This window comes from Choloepus didactylus, chromosome 2, assembly GCF_015220235.1.
Source record: "Choloepus didactylus isolate mChoDid1 chromosome 2, mChoDid1.pri, whole genome shotgun sequence".
NCBI classification, from domain to species: domain Eukaryota; kingdom Metazoa; phylum Chordata; class Mammalia; order Pilosa; family Megalonychidae; genus Choloepus; species Choloepus didactylus.
The window spans coordinates 90,055,305-90,075,674 of NC_051308.1; the positions used below are offsets into that span (position 1 = coordinate 90,055,305).

Genomic DNA, 20,370 nt, shown 5'->3' on the forward strand with positions numbered 1-20,370 from the left:
GAAGCAAATCTTATCAGGTCTCTCCTCAGCCTTTCAGATGTCACATTCCTCTTGAAACAATGTTGCCAAAATTAGCAAATAAAAATACAGAATGCCTAGTTAAATTTGGGACATACACTAAAAAATTATTCATTGTTTACCTGAAATTCAAATTTAATTGGACGTTCTGCATTTTCTCTGGCAAACTTATCTTAAAATAATATTCAAAATTACTACTTTGGCTTACAAGGCCTACCTGCCTATCTCTGCACCACCTTCTCTGCTAGCTTCCTCTGCATCTCTACACTTTCTCCATTCAAACTGGATTTCTGTTAGTTCCTTGACACACCATACTTCTCACCACCACCAGAGCTTTTGTACATGGGGATCTCTCTGCCTGAAACGTGTCCCCTCTCTTTGCCAACCTAGTTCCTACTCATCCTCTATTTTTTCAGCTTAAATGTCACTTTCCGAAGGAAACCTATTCCTCTCAGACTAGGTTAATTGCCACTGTTAAATACACCATGTACTTTGGCATTCAGGGCATTTAACAACTTGTGGTTGTTTAATTATTTATAAGTTTTATATCTTCCCTGATAAACTACAAGCTCCAGAGGAAGAGACCCTGTCTTGTTCATTGCTGTATCACCATAGTACAATGTTCAGCTCATAACAGGTTATCAAATATTTGCTGATTGTGATAAAATGAATGTAAATTGATTTTGTTCTGTGATTTTATATCATCATTTGAGAAAATCTGAGACTTCATGGTGGGGGGGGTTGTTGTAGAAACAAGGTTAAGAATCTCTGCAAGACTTCCAGGGAGTAGGGAACTCCAGGATTCAGTCCTCCCACCAAAATAACTACTAAACAAGCAAGGACTATCTGAAACAACTACTTTGAAACCCGAGGCCTGAAGAACACTGTACAGCATCAAGGGAAGAACAAGAGGAAGGAGATAAGTTACGGTAAACAACTGTAAATTGCTCTCTCCACAAGAGCAGCTACAGATATCCATCCCCCACTCTTGTGGCAGGCTGCCATGGGTTCCAGTCCCTGGCTAGCTGCTGACGACAGAAAGAGAAGTAAAAATCCTCTTTTCAAGAACAGCAGTGTGCACTGCTGATCGCCGATCATGGCTTTTGATTAACGAATTCTGATCTCTGGTTCCCAGCTCTGATGGCAGCCATTGTTTCATCCCTCCTGGGACAGGGGCAGAGGTGGTGGAGATTTAAAGACACAGCATTTCCTCAAGGCTGTGGCGGACAGTTAGCTGAAGGGTCACATTTGCTGGGCACATTAGGAAAGCTCAGCTGTAGGGAGCCATTGGAGAAGTTTTTAGAGCCCTTCCTGATTCTCTTCCAGGACACTCTGGAGCCAGTCTGCACCCCCTTTGTTGGTCCCAGCCCTGTTTTGCCTGGGAAAGTCCTCTCTGGGGTGACTCTCCTCCCAGAATTTGCCTTCTAGGCAAAAGCAGCATGAGACAACAAAAGGAGTGTAAAAAACTATACTGGTGAACAGTCTGGGACAAAGACCTGCTGGTGTCAAATACCCAGGAGAGCACAGTCTGTCTTCTGGGAAACACAGGGGCAACAAAACTCCTGTAAACAGGGGAACTCCAAAACAACTAACAAATAAAAGCCCAGGACAAGACAGAGGCCTGGAAAAACAGGGAAAACTGCACACTGTATTCACCTTGGGCAGACCTTCCTGATAGGATGGCTGAAGCTCAAGAAAATCTGTCTTATCATCAGCTGGTTACAGAACCAAGAAATAGACATCCCAGGGAGAAAATCTCAGAATTAAAATTTTAAAATATTAAAATGTACAGTATGCAACAGAAGAGTACAAGACAAACAAAGAAACAGGAAATGATGGCCCATCTGAAAGAAGAGAATAAAAATACGAAAAACACCAATGAAGAATACAAGAATGTGGATACACTGAACAAAGCCTTTTAAAAAATGATCTTAAAAATGTTCAAAGAGACAGTGTTGACACGTCACATTACTGTGGTATCTTTTTATAATTGATGAAAGAATATTAAAATAGTATTATTAACCATAGCCCATAGTTTACATTAGGTATATTTTTTCCCATATACCATCCTATTATTGACACCTTGTGTTAGTGTCATACTTCTGTTATAGTTCATGAGTAGTTCACTAAAGAACATTCTTATACTTGTACTATCAGTCCCAGTCCATCATCCACAGCAGGGTTTAATGTGTTATATAGTCCCATGTTTTATCGTCTAGCTTTCATTCTAGTAATGCACACAACCCAAAACTTCTCCTTTCTACTCCATTCACATACGTAATTCAGCACTATTAATGCCACTCACAATAATGTGCAACTATCACCACCATCCATTTCCAAACAATATTAGTTTTTAATATAGACAGTAAACATTCTTGGCAGATGAGTAAAAAATTCAAATCAAAAGCTTGAAAGGAGGGGTGATTGTTTGTGAATCATCAATGAATGAGTTAACAGAAGGAAATGCAGTTTAAGAAAAATTCACTTCAGATTATGTGAAATGAATGCAGATGGACCCTTAAGTTTTGGGACTCTGATGACTAGAACCAAAGAAATCAAGGCCCAAAGAAAATAAAAACATAGAGAACCCCATTAACGTGAGTAGAGAATTGGTTCTACGAGAAATGGGAAAACTGGTTATTTCTGAACCCTTCCCCCTATGTGTTAAACAATCTCGGTAGCTAACGTAAGGAGAAAGAAATTTACTGGAAGACTATTGATTAGCTCACAGTTTTGATGTTCAGGACTGGATGTGAGGAAAGTCAGGTAGCCAGAACCACAGCTCAAGGCAGCCCTGAAATGGCCTGGTTAGGGTACCTCTGCCATTGTCAGAGGACACTGGACTGCACCCTATGGGATTGCTGCCATTGGCCCACCAGACTGGGTGCCATACCTTCCAGTGGAATGACTTGTACTTACTCCAAAGTAAGAGCATCTAGTCGACCAAGTGTAGGTCATTTTCCCTCACTCTAGCCACATGTGTGTTGGGGGTAGAAGTTAAGTATCTGGACTTTCTGACCCCTGTAGTGGAAGGAGATCCTGCCATGCATTAAAACTCCCAATGGAAGGTTCCCAATCACTGGAAAGAAGGGAGGGTTAGTTGCGGGCAGTCAAACAATTAGAATTGTTGACCATGCGCACTCATCTTTCAAAAAAATGAGGAAATTAAAAGAGAACCTTGCCCTATCCAACAGCTACTATTGCATCATTTCTACAATTGTAAGCAGTAAGTTACTAGATTACCAATGACTTGATTTAAACATACCCATAAATACATGTACACATAGATATACAAACTGATCCACTGATTCTTCTTCTAAATTTCTCATTCTTATTGAGAAAAGGAAACATTTTCCTTTGTTCCAGGTTAAAGGATGTGGTCACTGATGTCTATAAATGGCAACTATAACATAGCCTTTTAACTCAGATGATAAGTCTGATAATAATGATAATGAAATTACACTTTAGAGAAGACAAATTTAGTGATGGGAAAAGCCATGAACTCCTAATTAAAGGACCCCTTTTAAAAGGTGTTCCTTTATAGCCTCTTGCTGAAAAAAAAGGAGCTAATATGGGGGCATTCTTTTCCTCTTAGTTACATTGGTTCCTGAACGAGCTCCTGTACTCCTTTTATTTCCCCCGACATGTATAAATCAAGAGCACAAGGAAAATCTGTCCACCCCTGGACCCAGTTTCACATTTAGTTTTGTATAATCATGTGTTTATGTGACAATTACTCATAAGGAATTACTTATAAATATTATGGCTGTGCTGTTGTTGTTTTAGATTATTAATTCCTTGAAAGGCAGGAGTCATCGGTTTAATTAAACCGTGTATAACACAAAACATTGGTCATCACATGTGAGTTTTAATGCTGATGCTGTTGAACTTAATATTCTTTCCTTAGCTATAGCAAGTGAAATCTCTTTTCATATACAGTAAATCATATGTGACCCACTGCCTGCTTCTTTTTTTTTAATAAATAAAGATTTTTTTTTGGAACACAGCCATGCTCATTTGTTTTCATATTGTCTATAGCTGCTTTCATACTACAATGACAGAATAGGGTAGTTGTGACAGAGGCCATATGGTCTGCAAACCCTAAAATACTTACAATTTGGCTGTTTATTGAAAAAATTTGCTGACCCTTGATCTATGTTAGTTGTTCTCACCCCAAATGAAAGGATGGAGTCATCTGTAAAATCCAAAAAAAGCAAAGAAGCTTGGCCCCATATCAAAATCCCAAATCAGAATCTCTAGAGTCAAAGCTGGAGATAGTTTTTTAAAGTTCACAGCTGAAATTGAGAACCACAAGCCTAATGCAACACACAGTAATAGTATAATTTTTTTTTGGGGGGGGGATAATAGATATATTTATTATATCGAGTCGTAAGTCCATAAACACAGGTTTTTCTCTTTATTTCAGTGATCTTTGATTTCTTTCATTAGCATTTTTTAGTTTTCCATATACATACAGATTGTGTTTTGTTTGTATTTGTGTTCTTTTTAAATTTAGGCTTCCATCTATACATTGATAGTATATAGAAATATTGTTGATTTTTGGATAATCTTTTTGTTAATGTAATTTTATTGAGATATACTGCCACACCATATAATCCATCCAGAGTATACAATCAATGGCTCACAGTATCATCATATAGCTGTGCATTCATCACCACAATTTCCAAACATTTTCATTACTCCAGAATAAAGAAAAAAAATATTTAAAAAAAGAAATAAAAAAGAACACCCAAACCATCCCTTACCTCTTATTCCCTGCTATTATTTATATATATATTTTGTCATCATTTTATTACTCAACTCAATCGTCCATACACTGCTTAAAGGGAGTGTCAGTCACCAGGTTTTCACTATCACATGGTCACATGATAAAAGCTATATAGTTATACAACTATCATCAAGAATCAAGTCTACTGGATTACCATTCAACAGATTCAGATACTTCTTTCTAGCTATTCTAATATGTAGAAACTAAAGAGGAATATCTATATAATGCATAAGAATAAACTCCAGAATGACCTCTCAACTCTTGTGCTGGTTTGGACATATTATGTCCCCCAAAATGCCACGTTCTTTGATGCAATCTTGTGGGGGCAGATGTATTAGTGTTCATTAGGTTGGAATCTATCGATTGAGTGTTTCCATGGAGATGTGACTCAATCAACTGTGGGCAAGACCTTTGATTGGGTAATTTCTGTGGAGTTGTGGCCCCGCCCATTCAGGGTGGGTCTTGACTGATTTACTGGAGTGCTTTAAAAAGAGCCACACAGGCCCAGATGCTTGCTGCAACTTACAGAGACATTTTGAAGATGGCTGTTGAAAGCAGAGTTTTGCTGGTGCTTTGGAGGTACTAGCCCAGAGTTTGCCCTGAGAAGTTGACACAGAGACAATTTGGAGAATGTCATTTTAAAACACAACCTGGGAGCAAGCAGATGCCAGCCACTTTCATTCCGAGCTAACAGAGGTTTTCTGGATGCCAATGGCCTTTCTCCAGTGAAGGTACCCTATTGTAGATGCCTTACCTTGGAGACTTTATGGCCTTAAGACTGTAACTGTCTAAACAAATAAACCCCCTTTATAAAAGCCAATCCATTTCTGGTATTTTGCTTTCTGGCAGCATTAGCAAACCGGAACAACTCTATTTGAGATCTTTCAGCCACTGAAGCTTTATTTTGTTTCATTTCTTTTCCCTCTTTTGGTCAGTATGGCATTCCCAATCCCATGATGCCAGGGCCAGTATAATTTTAGTAACTCTGATTTATCAAGTGCTTAACAGATGTCAGGCATTGTACTAGAAATTCTATGTGTACTTTTCTCATTTTAATCTCCACAAAACCATCCTAGATATATTTTACAATCCATATTCTTCAGTAGAGGAAAGTGAAACTTTTTAAAGTTTACTTGTTGAAGTTCCCACAGCTAGTAAATGATGGAGCAAGGGTTTGAACTAGGTCTTTCTGCCTGTCCAAGATTGACAATAGAAGAAAAATATTGAGGTATAGAAGACCTCTGACTCTTGCCCCCTGAGATTTGCTTTTCCTTTGGGGAGCTCTAGGTATTCCACTGCCAACACTGTACAGGCATACATGAGAATGACTGGCCCAAGAAAGGTTGCAGAACTCTCCCATTAATAGGATGTAGTGGAGAAAAGCCTGGATCATTCAAATAAGATTTTATTCAAAATCAGAGGATAACAAAGGAGAAATAAACCGTGTAGTAACATGAAGCTAGATATTCATCTTCAATGAGGAGTCTATCATAAAGAAGTCTTTCTACCCAGTTTGTGACCTGCCTCCATGTAGCAGAGATTATCTTTAATCCCTTGCAACATTATAAAGAACCCTAAAGACTCCCCAAAGTCCAGATCCTAGAAAGTAAGGCATAGAGCAAAAGTAAGTTCCTCTCCATCTTGCTTAAAATGCAAATGATTTCAAATTCTGGTTTTCTGGGTGATTTACACATGAATGTTCAGTATTTTCCTAACTGGCTACTCAAAACCATATGATAAACCTAAAAAATGCTTAAGAGATACTGAGCATGCATTACTGCTGGAGGACATCTTTGGTTACAAAATGTATTTGATCTCAATAATCTAAAACTGTTTATTTAGATAGATGGATCTCCAAATGAGGTTCCAATCATTAGCTATATAAAGAAATATTTATCCATTCATATTAATCTTGAATTTATTCAAGTTCTATTATCTGTCTTCTGATAACTCTCATTGTTATCTTATTATCTATATTATCTTATTTATTGTTGGCAATTTATATACAATAAATCATCAATGTTTATGATGCAAGGTGTAAAAAGAAAAAGAAAAGCTTCTGGTTTAACTGAATAGATTTAAAATGGTACCTCCACAAGAATAAGGATGATATCCTTAATAGGCATTCATAATCCTTAATAGGCATTTATAATGAAACAACAATATTCAGGTGAGTTTTGACAGATAGTAGAGCTGCTGTTTCTTACAACACTGTTAGAGCACTGTCTAGAATGAGCCTCTTTGCTGAAAGTTGTCTGATGTCTCTTTCCCAAAGGTGTTCTGTTTACCGTCACCAAGGGATAAATCTCAGGGGGTCAGCTGAAGTTCAGACATGCTCCGTGTTGGGCTGAAGGTCTTAGAAGACAGGCCAATTTAGAAGCAATTTCAGATGGCGCTCAAACATTTTTTTTTAGTCCTTTGGAATCAAGTCCACAGGGGCCTAGCCCCAGAAATCCCACAGCTGGCTTGGGTGACATCTCCCATGATTACTTTGGATTGTTACCCTGAATCTAATGCAAACCCTCAGGCCTACTTTGCATATGCTGACTTGGGCCTGGTTTGAGACTGGACTCTAAAGTGAAGGGTAGGTCAGACATAATTGGTTTCCTCCAAATTCTTTAGTGCAGTTGCTTGGGATATCTTCCTCTGCTATTTATTTTCTAGAGTTTCATTTTAATGAACACTGGTAATAGGAGGGGCGTAATGGTATGGAATGGTGGAGAGAGTAGGAAGTCATAGAGAATTTTATATAGGGTGAGGGGAAGATGGGAAGGACTTAATGGGTAAGGGTCGGGTTCCTGCCCCTCCACCCCTTTACCTAAAGCAATTTGGGAAATCCAAGTGACTCAGCTCCTATACTTCCTATTTTGTGCATTTGTTGAGTGTTTGAGGATGTATTCCCTCCCCCTCATAAACTATTTACATTGGAGAGGTCTCAGGCCCAGATGAACTTTTACAGGTTGTTTTTAGTTAATCCAAACTATTCTCATGCCCTTCAACTTCTCATCCCTCGTCCTTCTTCATTCCCATACTGTCCCAAATCGACAGCTGACTGTGCTTCTATGCCTCGGGGTACACATCTAAAATCATAGTATTGCCAATAGTCGAAAGGAAGGTTCAGTGACATTAAAGATTTCTACTATTTCTTCCTTTTAATTCTCATTGAACTTCAGACTTCCTATATACTCATCACCAAATAACTTTATATACTCTGGTTGTTCACAGGTTCATCTTGGTGTATTATTCTTGCTAGATTGTTAAATTTCTTTAAGGAAGGGAAATATGCCTCATTGATCTTTGTAGTTCCTGCTTTCTATCTAGTCCTCCCCAATCTCTAACCTCCTCCTCAATACCATCATGTTTATTTATAAAGAAGGAGTTGTGTAGATATGTGATCTAGCCAACTTTTCTTAAGTCTCAGTTACACCTGTTGAAATAAGTGGTTCGGTATCTAGGGTCTTTTCTAATCCTGATGTGAGAAACAATGTTATAGGTCAACAATTATATATTCTAGAGCAATTTAAAATCATGCAATAGTTTAAATATATATTATAGTTTATTCTCAAAAAAAAATCAGAGGAGGAACAAAATAGTAAAAGACATAGAAAATATATTGAAAAATTCATTAGGCATTATGTTAATTTATTTGTGTGTGAGCTAAAAAATAGCACTAATCTTTTTTTAGGGTTAATGCTAAGAGCAAAAATGTATTTGATGATTTGTCATATTTGGCTGAGAAACTAAAGACTATAATGACATAAACATAAAAGGAATTTTAAAAAAACATTTATTGAGTACTTACTATGTGCTAGGCACTGTTTTAAGTGCTTGGTATGAAATGACTCATTTAAGTTTCATAGTGTATCAGTAGTGAAGCCTGATGCAGAGCCTAAATTTCTAGACATTCCACAGCAGAATTAAATTAAAAAATGTGAAATAAAACTAAATTGTTTAAAATATACATATAATTACAATAAAAACTAAATTGTTTAAATTGTGTTAAAGCTATAAAATAGTGATTTCTAAGCACAAATGACTATAAAGCACATTTAAGATGTTACTCTTCAGTAATTCATTAATATATTATCTTAGACCAAGTTTCTTCTCAAACACTATTCATTTCACTGCATTAATACAAATTAAACAATTTTAAGAGTTTAGTTTAAATATTTATATATTTTATTTAAATTTTACCATAATTCTTAATTTTATTTATATTAACTCTCAACAAATCTCAACTCCCTGCAAAATGTTACTATAATATAACAATAATAATGGTTACAAAAAAAAAGCAAAATCAGGAAAAATTCTTACACTGAGTTGTTAATTTGAGAATAAAATCCAGGATATCTTTTTTTTCTTCCTGACTTACCTTTCTTCCTGACTCAGTCTCAAGAGACAAATTATCCTCTGTATCTCATAATTCTAGGCTCACTGGGGAGTTCAAAGCATATAAATGACTTCTAGTAGATTAGTTTTTATTGCAGACACTTAAGTGTTTTCCTTCAAATCTGCTCTTCTTTTTCTGCCAACTCTGTTAAATAATACCTTGAAAACGAATTTTGGGAAGCTCTTCCATTAAACATTTTTTTTTAAATTGAAATATGGGTGAAATAACAAAAAATAAATTTAACTTAGAAATCGTATTTTGAAAGGGAATCCTGAAGGGGCCTTACCAATGGTGGTACAGCTATTAATAGTTCAAAGAAGTTACATTATCTAGGTTACTGGTAATGGAAGTTGGGTTACTTGCTTTGGCTTAACAGGGCTGTTGGCATGTTTGCCTAGCAACAGCCGCTAAACCTTCTGTTGTGGAAGGTTCCCTAGGAGTGAGATGGGAGGAGGAGGAAAAGCCGGAGGAACAGATTAATCTGTTTTTCCTAGCAGGGGGCTGTTTGAGTGAAAGGCTATCCAAAAGAGAAAAGAAAGCACATGCTAATCTAATCCCACTGCGGTAGCTAGAAATTTGTTTGTAGGACTGGGATTATTATTTAGTAGGTTGTAGAGAATGTTACAGATTTAGTCCACTTCAAAGGGAGTAAATTCCAATCAATAAAAAGACATCAATAGGTCTTCTAAAAAGAGGATGAAATCTGAGTAGCAGGAGGGTGTTAACGACTAGAAAGATCTCTTCCCTGGTAAAGAGTATAGGAAGGTGTGTGATGTTTTACAAATAACATAAAAACACTGTTACAGTGATTGGTCAAGTTAAAGACAACCTTCTCTAAATTTAATATATTTCTTGGTATTGATGATGTATGCAGTGAAGAAAGGACAGAAAAGCAAAATCTGCCGTCTTGGCCAAAACCTGAAGCAAAGAAGGCCACTGTGCAAAGTGGGGAGTATTAAAGGGAAGTTTATTTGGGGACCACGTCTCTCTATTTTAGAAGATTTTTTTTAAAGTTAGTACTGTATATGAAAAGAATTCATTTCTCTCCTTTCTCAAAAGCAAGAGTTTGGCTAATCTGATTTGTCCTGACGGCGTGAACCCAAAACCAAAATGGCATCTTTTCCATGAGAAGAGACTTTCAGATATCACAAGCATTTCACCTTTTAGATCCAGGAGCCATCTATGGGCCAAATATTTTTCTGTCCTCCCCACATAGCTCCTATTGTTCACTTGGGCCTTGGGGAAACCACGTTTTGGAGCAGTGTGCAGGTCTCTGGGATATTTCGCTGCCTTTAAGGTAGGCTAAACTCTTTTGGGATTCTGTGGGACGGGGTAACTCGGGCAAACCTGGTGTAGAACCTGGAGAGAATGGGAGAAGATCTGGAAAACAAACATAAGGAACAACAGCTTATAAAGCCAAAGGAGTAGAGGCAGCGCAGGTTTTGATGAAATAGAAATTTTCCAACTCAACTCTCGCTGTCTGGGCATTTGCCCGCTGGGCCCAAAGGTCCAGGTGGAGGGAGAGAGCGCAGGGCGGACGGACCGACCAGTTCTTCGGCTCAGGGCGTGAGTGTTTCGGGTCGAGGCAGCTAGCGTCGCGGGCCTTCCCAACCCCGGGCGTTGGTGGCGACTGACTCAGATCTTTCCTCCCCGCGCGCCCATCCCGCCCCTCCTCTGGCTCCGCCCCCCGGAAGGAGGAGCCTTGCCCTCTGCTCTCCGCCCCAGTCTCCTGGGCGGGCGGGAGCCTGAGGAAGAGGAAGGGGACGAGGACAACGAGCGTCGGGGCGGAGGAGGAGGAGGAGGAGGTGGAGGAGGAAGAGGAGGCCGATTAACAAGATGGCCCCTGCTGCAGGAGCAGCCTCAGCAGCAGCAGGTGGGAGGCCGGAGGCGGCGCTGGTGGTGGCGGTGGCGGCCGTGGCTCGGCGGCCTGAGGCAGAGTTAGAGTCTACGGTGGCAGCGGCGTCGGCGGCGGCTGCCGCGGCGGTAGCGACGGCCGCGGGGACTCGGAGCTGAGAGGAGCTGTCGCTCGGACCAGCGCGGTGAGCGAGCCGGCGAGCAGCGGCGGCGGGGGGAGCGGGACAGCCGCTGTGGGGGCCTCCGTCGGGAACAATAGGCAGTCGCGGCGGGGAAGGGACTGTCCTCTCCGCCGCTGCTTCTCGGGGGCCGCAGCTTCCGCCCGGCCCCAGGCCCCTTAGGGGCGCCGCTGGCGACCGAGGGGATTATCACTGGCCGGCGTCCTTTAGGCCTCAGGCCTCCGCGTGCCTCCTGGAGGGCTTGCCCGAGTGGGTAGGCCGTGGTGTGGTGCGGGCGCCGCCCTGGCCGAGAAAAGGGCAAGGAAGGCTTCTGCAGGAGGGAGGAGGCAAAGAGGCTGCCCGGCTCCTCGGCTACTCCCGGCGCCTTGGCTGGGAGCAGGGTGCGCACAGGAAATGCTTTTTAGACCCCCCAGTCGTGGGGGAGGGGGAAGGCGTCTGTAAACAGGCGCCGCCTCTGTCTCTCGGCACCTCAGGGCTGCTCCCTCCTCCAGCCCTTAAGCGCTCCCCTTACTCGGCCAAGTGTGTTTTACGGTGTGTATTTCCCAGGAGCTCCTGGAGCTCGAGCCTGATAGTCTTCTTTCTGCTTGGTGGCGGTGGGGAAATTGTATGTGCAGGTGTCTTTTTTAAAAAATTTGAGTGCAACAACAAAAATACAGGGTAAAATGTGATTATCGATGGGGGGTGGAGAGGGGTGGAGTGGTGAGGGATGGTCCTCTAAATATTGGTGAATATCAGTTTTCTCTAAATACCAGTTATGACCACGTCCCGGTGAGACGGGGTGAAACAAGGGCTCCTTTGGAGCAGTAATAATATAACTGTTGACATCCCAGAAGGGTTCTTGATACGGAAACAAAGCCATTCGCTAGCCACTGAGAGAAAAATTGTAATGTTTGAAGAGAACTTTTCTTCCTGCGAGTCTTTTTGAATTATTAACATAAGGAACTAACATAAAGAACAACAAACTTAACTAACAAAATGGACCTAATGAAGCACTTTGTTTTTTTTTCTCCTGGCGTAGAGCTTCTAGTGCTTTGTGCCATGTTCCAATTTTACTTTTCAATAATTTGGCCTAAAATTATTCAGTAAACAGTGATTTCTAAAGCATGTCTTACAAGATTTCAAAACTTTGTTATAATTCAAAAATTATAACAGAGCAACTGTAGTTCTGTTTTGAATATTTAGGCTTTTGGAGAGACAGGTCTTCATTATATTCGCCATATTTATATGGTGGTGGTACTTGAAACTTCCATAGTTTACTGTTTCTCCAAAACTTAAATTTTGAGGACATTCATTTACACATTCATTTCCGAGTGAAAGGGAAAAAGGATTCAAGTTATTTCTATTTCAGATTCTATTAAAATTGCTTGGATGCATCAAAGAAGATTAGTTCCCACTATTTAACATTCAGTTGTGTGGTCCACCTGAGGGCTAAAGTCATGTTCCTAAAGGAAGAATGACCTGTGCAGAGATGCCAGTTAATATAGTCACCACTTTTGGGGCAAATTTCTAATTTGAATTGGTCTGTATTTGTCATAATTAAAAACATATTCAGTTTATACGAAGTTTAATGAGGAGGCCTATTTTAGTTCCCTGGAATATGCGTTCCACAAGAATTCAGGGTAAATAGATTAGCAATTGAATAAACATGGAGGCTGAACTATTTTATTGTTTAGGATATAAAGTATAGTGGATGCATATCAAAAATGACTTCCATTTTATGTCTAACATAATGTAGGTATTTTTGACTTGTGATTGGTGGGGAAAGAGCAACTTTCATGTGGCTCCTGCTAATGTGAACTTTTGGGGAATAAATGTTTTAAAAGAACTCTTTTTTAAGTGCTCCAATCTGTGATGAATTTTTTTCATGCTGAAGTTTGTTAGGTCAGTACATAGTCCAAGTAAATTCTATATTATAATGATATTTAAATTTATCTGTGTCCCTAATCCTGTTAGAGCAATTATAGTAACTTAATAGTTTGTAAATTATAAGTGGTTTGCGTGCATTGTTATGGGAAAAAATCTCATCATGTGGTATCGAGGACTAATTTACCTCATATTTAGTATCATTTTTCTAAAACAAAGATTTTTAATGTTAACTTTTTGTGCTTGAAATTGGATATTGACCCAGCAATTTATGGGTCCATGTTTCTGTTTAACATTAAAAAATCAGAGAATTCGGTATTTAATTATTTTGTGTCAAAACTATTTTATGATATGATACTTCAATTGTCATATCTTCAATAACTGTTTATTTTGATTATTTCAGTTAAGATTTTCTCAATATTTGTGAGGTTCTTTCTAAGAAGTTTTGAGACCATAGCTTAAGAATCAGATTTGCATTTTCAATTATAGTTTGCCAAAGCATATTTGTTGAGTGAAATACAAGGATTAATTTATTTAATCCTCCTAGTTATGCTATAATATTTGGGGGTATTGTCCTTGTTTATATATGAAGAAGCTGAGACTAGGAGAAACTAAGTAACTACCAAAAGGTCACATAATTAATAGGTAAAAGAGCTGACCCACACCCATGTCCTGTGACACAAATTAGATGCTTACTATGGCCAGCGTATGTCTCGAGGCTTTGAAGCCTCTTCTGTGTTGACAGACTGCTTGTTTTGACTGTGAACTATGTTTTGTGATGTTGTACTTATCTGTAGTCCTAATATCCTTTTTATTATCATTATTCATACCCTGTCAAATATTTACTTGTAAATTTGAGAAAAGTATTTATTCATATAAATACCAAAAGAAACACTTATTTTTGCTTTCAGTAGATTTGAAATGCTATAAATAAGGAAACTTGTTCCATTTACACAGGACAGATTTATAATATTGCTGAAATTGTTTCATGGCTTTAATTTGTTATATAATCAATTATTAAATTGTGCTTTGAAATACTTTATAAAAATGAGTGTGATAACATTCAGTGATATTAAAGTTTGGTCAGCTAACAATTGAAATTCTTCATTTATAATTTTTTTCTTTAAGCCGTAGATGATTGAGAATTCTGTAGTATTTTTCATCCCCAGATTTTACAGCTTGAAATGTAGTTTGAGGTGGTCTAATCAGTCTACTCTTGTACATATCTTGAAGCAGTTGGCATCCAACAAAGGGAAGAAGAATAAACTGCTCAAAAGTCTCTCTGTTCGGTGGAGACCTTGGAGCAACATGTTTCTTGGCACAGGGTATTCTGGCTTAGCTTTGGCCCTGTTAATTCTCAGGAGTGTTCAGGTATTCTTCAGGGTTTTTGAGTCAGATAAATCCTCAGGTTGGCCTGTATCAAATCAGTCACAGTTGATTTCAGAATCAGCCTGTTTTGTAACAGGATCCTTTTTAAGATCACCTTCTGTTTTGTTTAATCCTGGAGTCAAGGCTTGATATAGACCAGCCTTGGAGGTTATAGTATAAAATTATTTAAGACAGACTCTTTACATTTTAAAATGTGAAGTTTACTAATCTGAAATGTTGCCCAACATCCCCAAGACAATTAACTTTATTATTTGTACCAATTATTGGTCAAACTTGTGCCTATTTACTTCTTATATAAAATTCTTGCTAATGTCTTATATTATGGGTTAGACACTTCTTAGCACGTCACAATGTTTTTCTGATTGGTTGAAGCTTGGAGAAGTCTAGTAAAAAATTTTGAATTCACAATAATAGAAGCCAGGAGATGAATTGTACCTTACATTTACAGTTGAGCTGACTGATTGAAATCACTTTTTGTCTTAGAGAAAGAAATGTTTTAAGGCTTATTTACATATTTCTTGGACATGATTTACTAACGTAAGTCACAGCAATATTTTTTTGATCTTTGTTAAGCAATTCTGCAATGTTGTAACTGATACCAGTTTACTTCTCACTGTTTATTGCCAGGAATATATGGCAATAATTGAACTTCTAATGCATTTTATCTAAAAGCTCCAAGAGCTAAATAGCATTTGAAGAGTTCTAAAAGGGGTCAGTTTTATTTACATATCTTAACATGAAATTATTTTGAGCCAAGATTAAGGAAGAGTACTATGTACAATTGAAATTGCAGAAAAAACTTTGGGATGTGATTGTTAGGAATCAAAACCACCTCATTCTTTGAGTGCTTCTCTAAGTATAGTAGGCACAATGCCAGGGACTCTTTATGGAAGAAAAATCAGGAGTCACAGCAATTTGTAGTTTTAGTTTACATCAGTCTAAAGAAATTTTATTCCAGCTCTCAGACTCATCTGTATGTCCTCATTGGATTGTGAGAATTAACTAAATTTTTATGTTCTATACAAATGTGAGCTACTAATACTTACATAGTATGTTGTCTAGAGCTCGTTTGCCTTTTAGTTTTTCTTAACAAGTAGAAGAAACATAGTATTAACTAACTTAAAGGACTTATTTGAGGTTACACTAAAAAATGATTCTTAGAATTAGATTGAAACTCTTTAAATCTGTGTGAATCGATTCTATGACTATTTTCTGCAGCTAGTCTTTGAGCATATTTAGAGTTATAATTTGTCTGACATTGTAATTCCTAGTTGAGAATTCCTCAGAAACCTTGCTCTTGGCCTATACTTGACCTCCTTCAAAAGCATGGACACTGTTACAGAAGCAGTTGGTTTGTAGCTTTTTTTGTTGGTTTTAGTTGACTGGGGGTGGCGGGGGGGGGAGGAATAGCCTTTTTTTCTTTCTGGAATAAAAAGTAATAATGTTTGGACTTTGATAAATCTAGCATGGCTGCTAAATTTGAAGTTTCAGTTCTGAGCTTTGGAAATATTCTTATATTTGAATCTTAAATTCTCTTAATTAAATTGAAATCCTCCTATTTCTGATGAGAAGCAAAAACAGATTTCATGTTAGTAAAGATTTGCAGTAGGGCTAAAAATCAGTACATGACAAATCAAAAACACATTGATAAATTATTTCATATCCACTAGAATGGCTACTATTAAAAGCCAGAAAATAACAAATGTTGTAGAGAACGTGGAAGAATAGGAACACTAGTTCATTGTTGACGGGAATGTAAAGTGGTACAGCTGGTATGGAAAACAGTTTGATGGTTCCTCAGAAAGTTAAACATAGAATTACCATATGACTCAGCAATCCCATTTCTAGGTATATACTCAAAGGATTTGAAAGATGGGTTTCAAATAGGTATTTTCACACCATAATTCATAGAAATGTTATTTACCGTTGCCAAAAGATGGAAGCAACCCACATGTCCTTCAACAGATGACTGGATAAACAAATTGTGGTATATACCTGCAATGGAATATTACTCAGCCATAAAAAGGAATGAAGTTCTCATAGATGTTACAACACAGATGAAACTTGAAGACATCATGTTGAGGGAAATGAGTCAGACACAGAAGGACAACTATTGTACGATTTCACTGAATATTAAATAATTAGAATAAGCAAATTCACAGAGTCAAAAATAGAGGTGGGAGTGGGAGTAGAAAATGGGGAATTAATGCTTAATTGTTACAGAATTTCTTTTTGGGTTGCTGGGAAAATTTTGGTAATAGATGGTGTGCTGGTTTGGATGTATTATATCCCCCAAAACACCATTATCTTTGATGCAGTCTTGTGTGGGCAGACATATTAGTGTTGATTAGGTTGTAATTCTTTGAGTGTTTCCATGGAGATGCGACCCACCCAACTGTAGGTGATAACTCTGATTAGATAATTTCCATGGAGGTGTGGCCTTGCCCATTCAGTGTGGGCCTTGATTAGTTTATTAGAGCACTATATAAGCTCAAACAGAAGGAGTGAGCTTGCTACAGCCAAGAGGGACACTTTGAAGAACTCAAAGGAGCTGAGAGAGGAACTGCAGCTTACAGAGACATTTTGGAGACAGCCTTTGAAAGCAGTCTTTTGCTCCTGAGAAGCTAAGAGAGGACAGATGCCCCAAGAGCAACTAAGACTGCCATTTCTGAGGAGCTGCAGCCTAGAGAAGAACGTCCTGGGAGAAAGCCATTTTGAAACCAGAACTCTGGAGCAGACGCCAGCCATGTGCCTTCCCAGCTAACAGAGGTTTTCCGGATGCCATTGGCCATCCTCCATTGAAGGTACCCGATTGTTGATGACTTACTTTGTATACTTTATGGCCTTAAGACTGTAACTTTGTAACCAGATAAACCCCCTTTATAAAAGCCCATCCATTTCTAGTGTTTTGCGAAAAGGCAGCATTGGCAGACCGGAACAGATGGTCTTGATGGTAGCACAACATTGCTAAAGTAACTAACAGCTCTGAATTGTATATTTGAATGTGGTTAAAGGGAAATTTTAGGTTGTATATATGTTACTAGAATAAAGTTAAAAATCACATAGGACTGTACGACAGAAACAGTGAACTCGAATGTAAGTTATGGACTATAGTTAACTGAATAATTATAATATGATTTCATCAATTGTAACAAAGGTGCCACACTGATGCAAAGTATTAATAATAGGGAAATTCATATGTGTGAGGGGGAGTATATGGCAACTCCATATTTTCTGCGTGATTTTTCTATAAACTTACACAACTTCTCTAAAAAAAAATCAGTACATGAGATCTAAGTGGGGAAGAATTTGAATTTTGATACTAATCCTTATTTTTTAGGGGAAATTCATTTAGTTCATAAATTTAGTTACAAGAATAATTTGAAATTAAAACTGATAGAAAGAATTATGTAGAAGTGTTTAGAACTTAATACAATAAAATTTCTTTAATAGTGGTTTTCTTTAGGAGTATATGCACCAACTTTCTATATTTGCATTTCTGTATTTTTATAAATGTCTCAAATTGGTAACATTTACTGGAAAGCTGGTATACAAAGTTAATAAATTTAATCATAAAATAATATCTTTAAAAAGGGTGATGTTTAGATGAGGTGTTTAGAAGAGGTGATGTTGAAATGAGGTGATGCTTGAAACTATGGTTTAGTAGAAGACTTGAGAAGGAAACAGGATCATTAGATTCTTAGGTTTATTATAGAACAATATTTCATCTATCTAGAACCCAGTTTAGAATAAAGAAGTAGGCAAAAAGACCTTTAGTTGTCACAAAATTAATGAACTAAATTGCCTGCATAAAGGCATTTGTTTAGAAGCTCTCTTGCTTTGTACTTAATTCTAAAAGGCTTATCTACTTTCTAATCCCATAGCAGATTAGAAATCGCAAATTCGATGTGGGAATAGAGGCACTGTAGGTAGGATGGACATCAAGGGAGATAACAGGAAAAAAAAACACTTTAGCTTATGGTCAGTTAATACAGTGGCAATATCTTCATTAGACTCCAAGTGCATCATTAATTATCATGTTGTGCTATATAATCTTAATGATAAATTCATTGGGGAAGAATTCAATTATGTTTGTATTTTGGGAATCATAAAAATATATACAGTTGAGAGTATACTAGAACAGAGCCTTTGGAGTCAAATGTAACTAGTTTCTTCTCTGTCATGACTTAAGCTTATAATTCCTCATTTCTAAAAACAGAAATATTAGTACCTTCTTCTAAAGATTGTTTTGAAATTTACATGAGATAGCATATATGAAAATCTTTGGTATATAATTTCTGACACCCAGTACCCATTCAATAAACGTTATTTCCCTCTTTTAATTCTGTTGAACAAAAATCATTTTAGAAAGATACCCATCTAGAATATTTGAAAAAGTTCCTCTTTAAAATGTTAATACTCTAGCTACATATAAAACTTTGGCTACCTGAGGATTTCCTGAATGTGTACTTTTGGTAGGGGTGGGTCATAAATAAAGTAATTCTTAATATTTTTCTTAATACTCTCATTGTCTTTTTCTTCACCCTCAGTCTCTCGTTAACATAGACTTGTGCTGCTCAATACCAGCCACTAGCTACATGTGGCTTTTTAAATTTTAATTCATTAAAATTAAATCAAATTTAAAATTTAGTTCCTCAGTTACACCAGCCACATTACAAGGGCTCAATAGCTACAAGTGGCCAGTGGCAACCGTATTGGACAATGCATGCAGAACATTTCTGTCATCTCAGGAAGTTCTATTGGAGAGTACTATTCCTCCAAGGTTCATTTTTTTCCCCCATTTATATTCACTCATAGAGAATTTATCTATCTGTATGGCCTCAATTCATCCTCAACCCTACATTTTCACTGCTTTCTCTATCCTATTTTATTGCTTGTGTTATCAGCATCCTAACCTGTACATAATTAAAAATCCTTTATTCCCTTCAAAGAATCAGCCCTTCCAGATGTGCCCATTATAGTATGGTTTCCTAGGTTTCCCATCAGGAGTTGTTTTTTTCTCCACTCATCTGTGTCCCTAAAAATCTAGTCAACTTTTTCTTTCTTATTTTTCTCTAAAGCCTTTGAACATTTATCAAAAATAGATCTCAGAACTAATAAATGAAAGAGTTGGGATTAGAATCTAGAGCTCCTTGTTGTAGTCTCTTGGGATCTCCACTAGTGGAGCTGCTGTACTTATTAGTTACAATCTGGTTTGAAGAGGTGACTGAGGACTATTTGATTATATGCTGTGTACTTTAATATATCCTTATAGTGAACAGATTATAGCTACAGATTTAATTAACAGTGATGTACTATTTGTAATTCTTAATTCTTTAAACAAATGGAATCAGAGAAGAGGAAATATATCTTCATTAGCTCATTTCTCTAATTCAGTTATGATAGGAAAATAATAAAAAATTAAATATTTAATAGAGTTTGGGGGATTGATGAATCCTTCATTTAACATTCTCACTTTTCATGAAGTTGAACATGTAAATTAGCAAAATCAAACAGTGCTAAAAGAAGATTTAAAATTAAACAAAATCAGCAATCCTTTCTCCTCCCTTCTCTTCACCCAAGCCCCATACGCAGAGGCAACTGCGTTTCACTCTTGTGACTTTTTCTTAATTCTTTTTCCTTTTATTTTATAGTGTATGCCATGATAAAGTAAAGTTGCAACATCCACTATTATATTTTGTGAATTATTTCTCATAAGGTGCTTCATTGTGGAACTTTGATTTATGCTTTTTTATTCTTAAAACAATAAATGATGGAATTGTGGGAAGGTGATGGAGTAGGAAGCTCCAGGAATCAGTCCCTCCCCCAGAACAACTATTAAACAGGCAGGAACTTTCTAAATCAGTGAGGTCCAGACCTTGGCGTGG

General features: G+C 37.5%; 1 protein-coding gene and 1 pseudogene across 2 annotated transcripts in view; both read left to right on the forward strand.

Moving 5' to 3' along the window:
• Window positions 1–11,139, forward strand: part of LOC119512216 — a 41,272-nt pseudogene extending 30,133 nt beyond the window's left edge.
• RC3H1 (ring finger and CCCH-type domains 1) overlaps window positions 11,024–20,370 on the forward strand; it is a 141,834-nt gene continuing 132,487 nt past the window's right edge. The window contains exon 1 of one of the 2 annotated variants that reach the window (XM_037825312.1): window positions 11,024–11,236. The gene's annotated coding sequence lies outside the window, so the exon portion shown is untranslated. The remainder of the gene's footprint in view (window positions 11,237–20,370) is intronic. The other variant, XM_037825313.1, reaches the window with a different exon arrangement.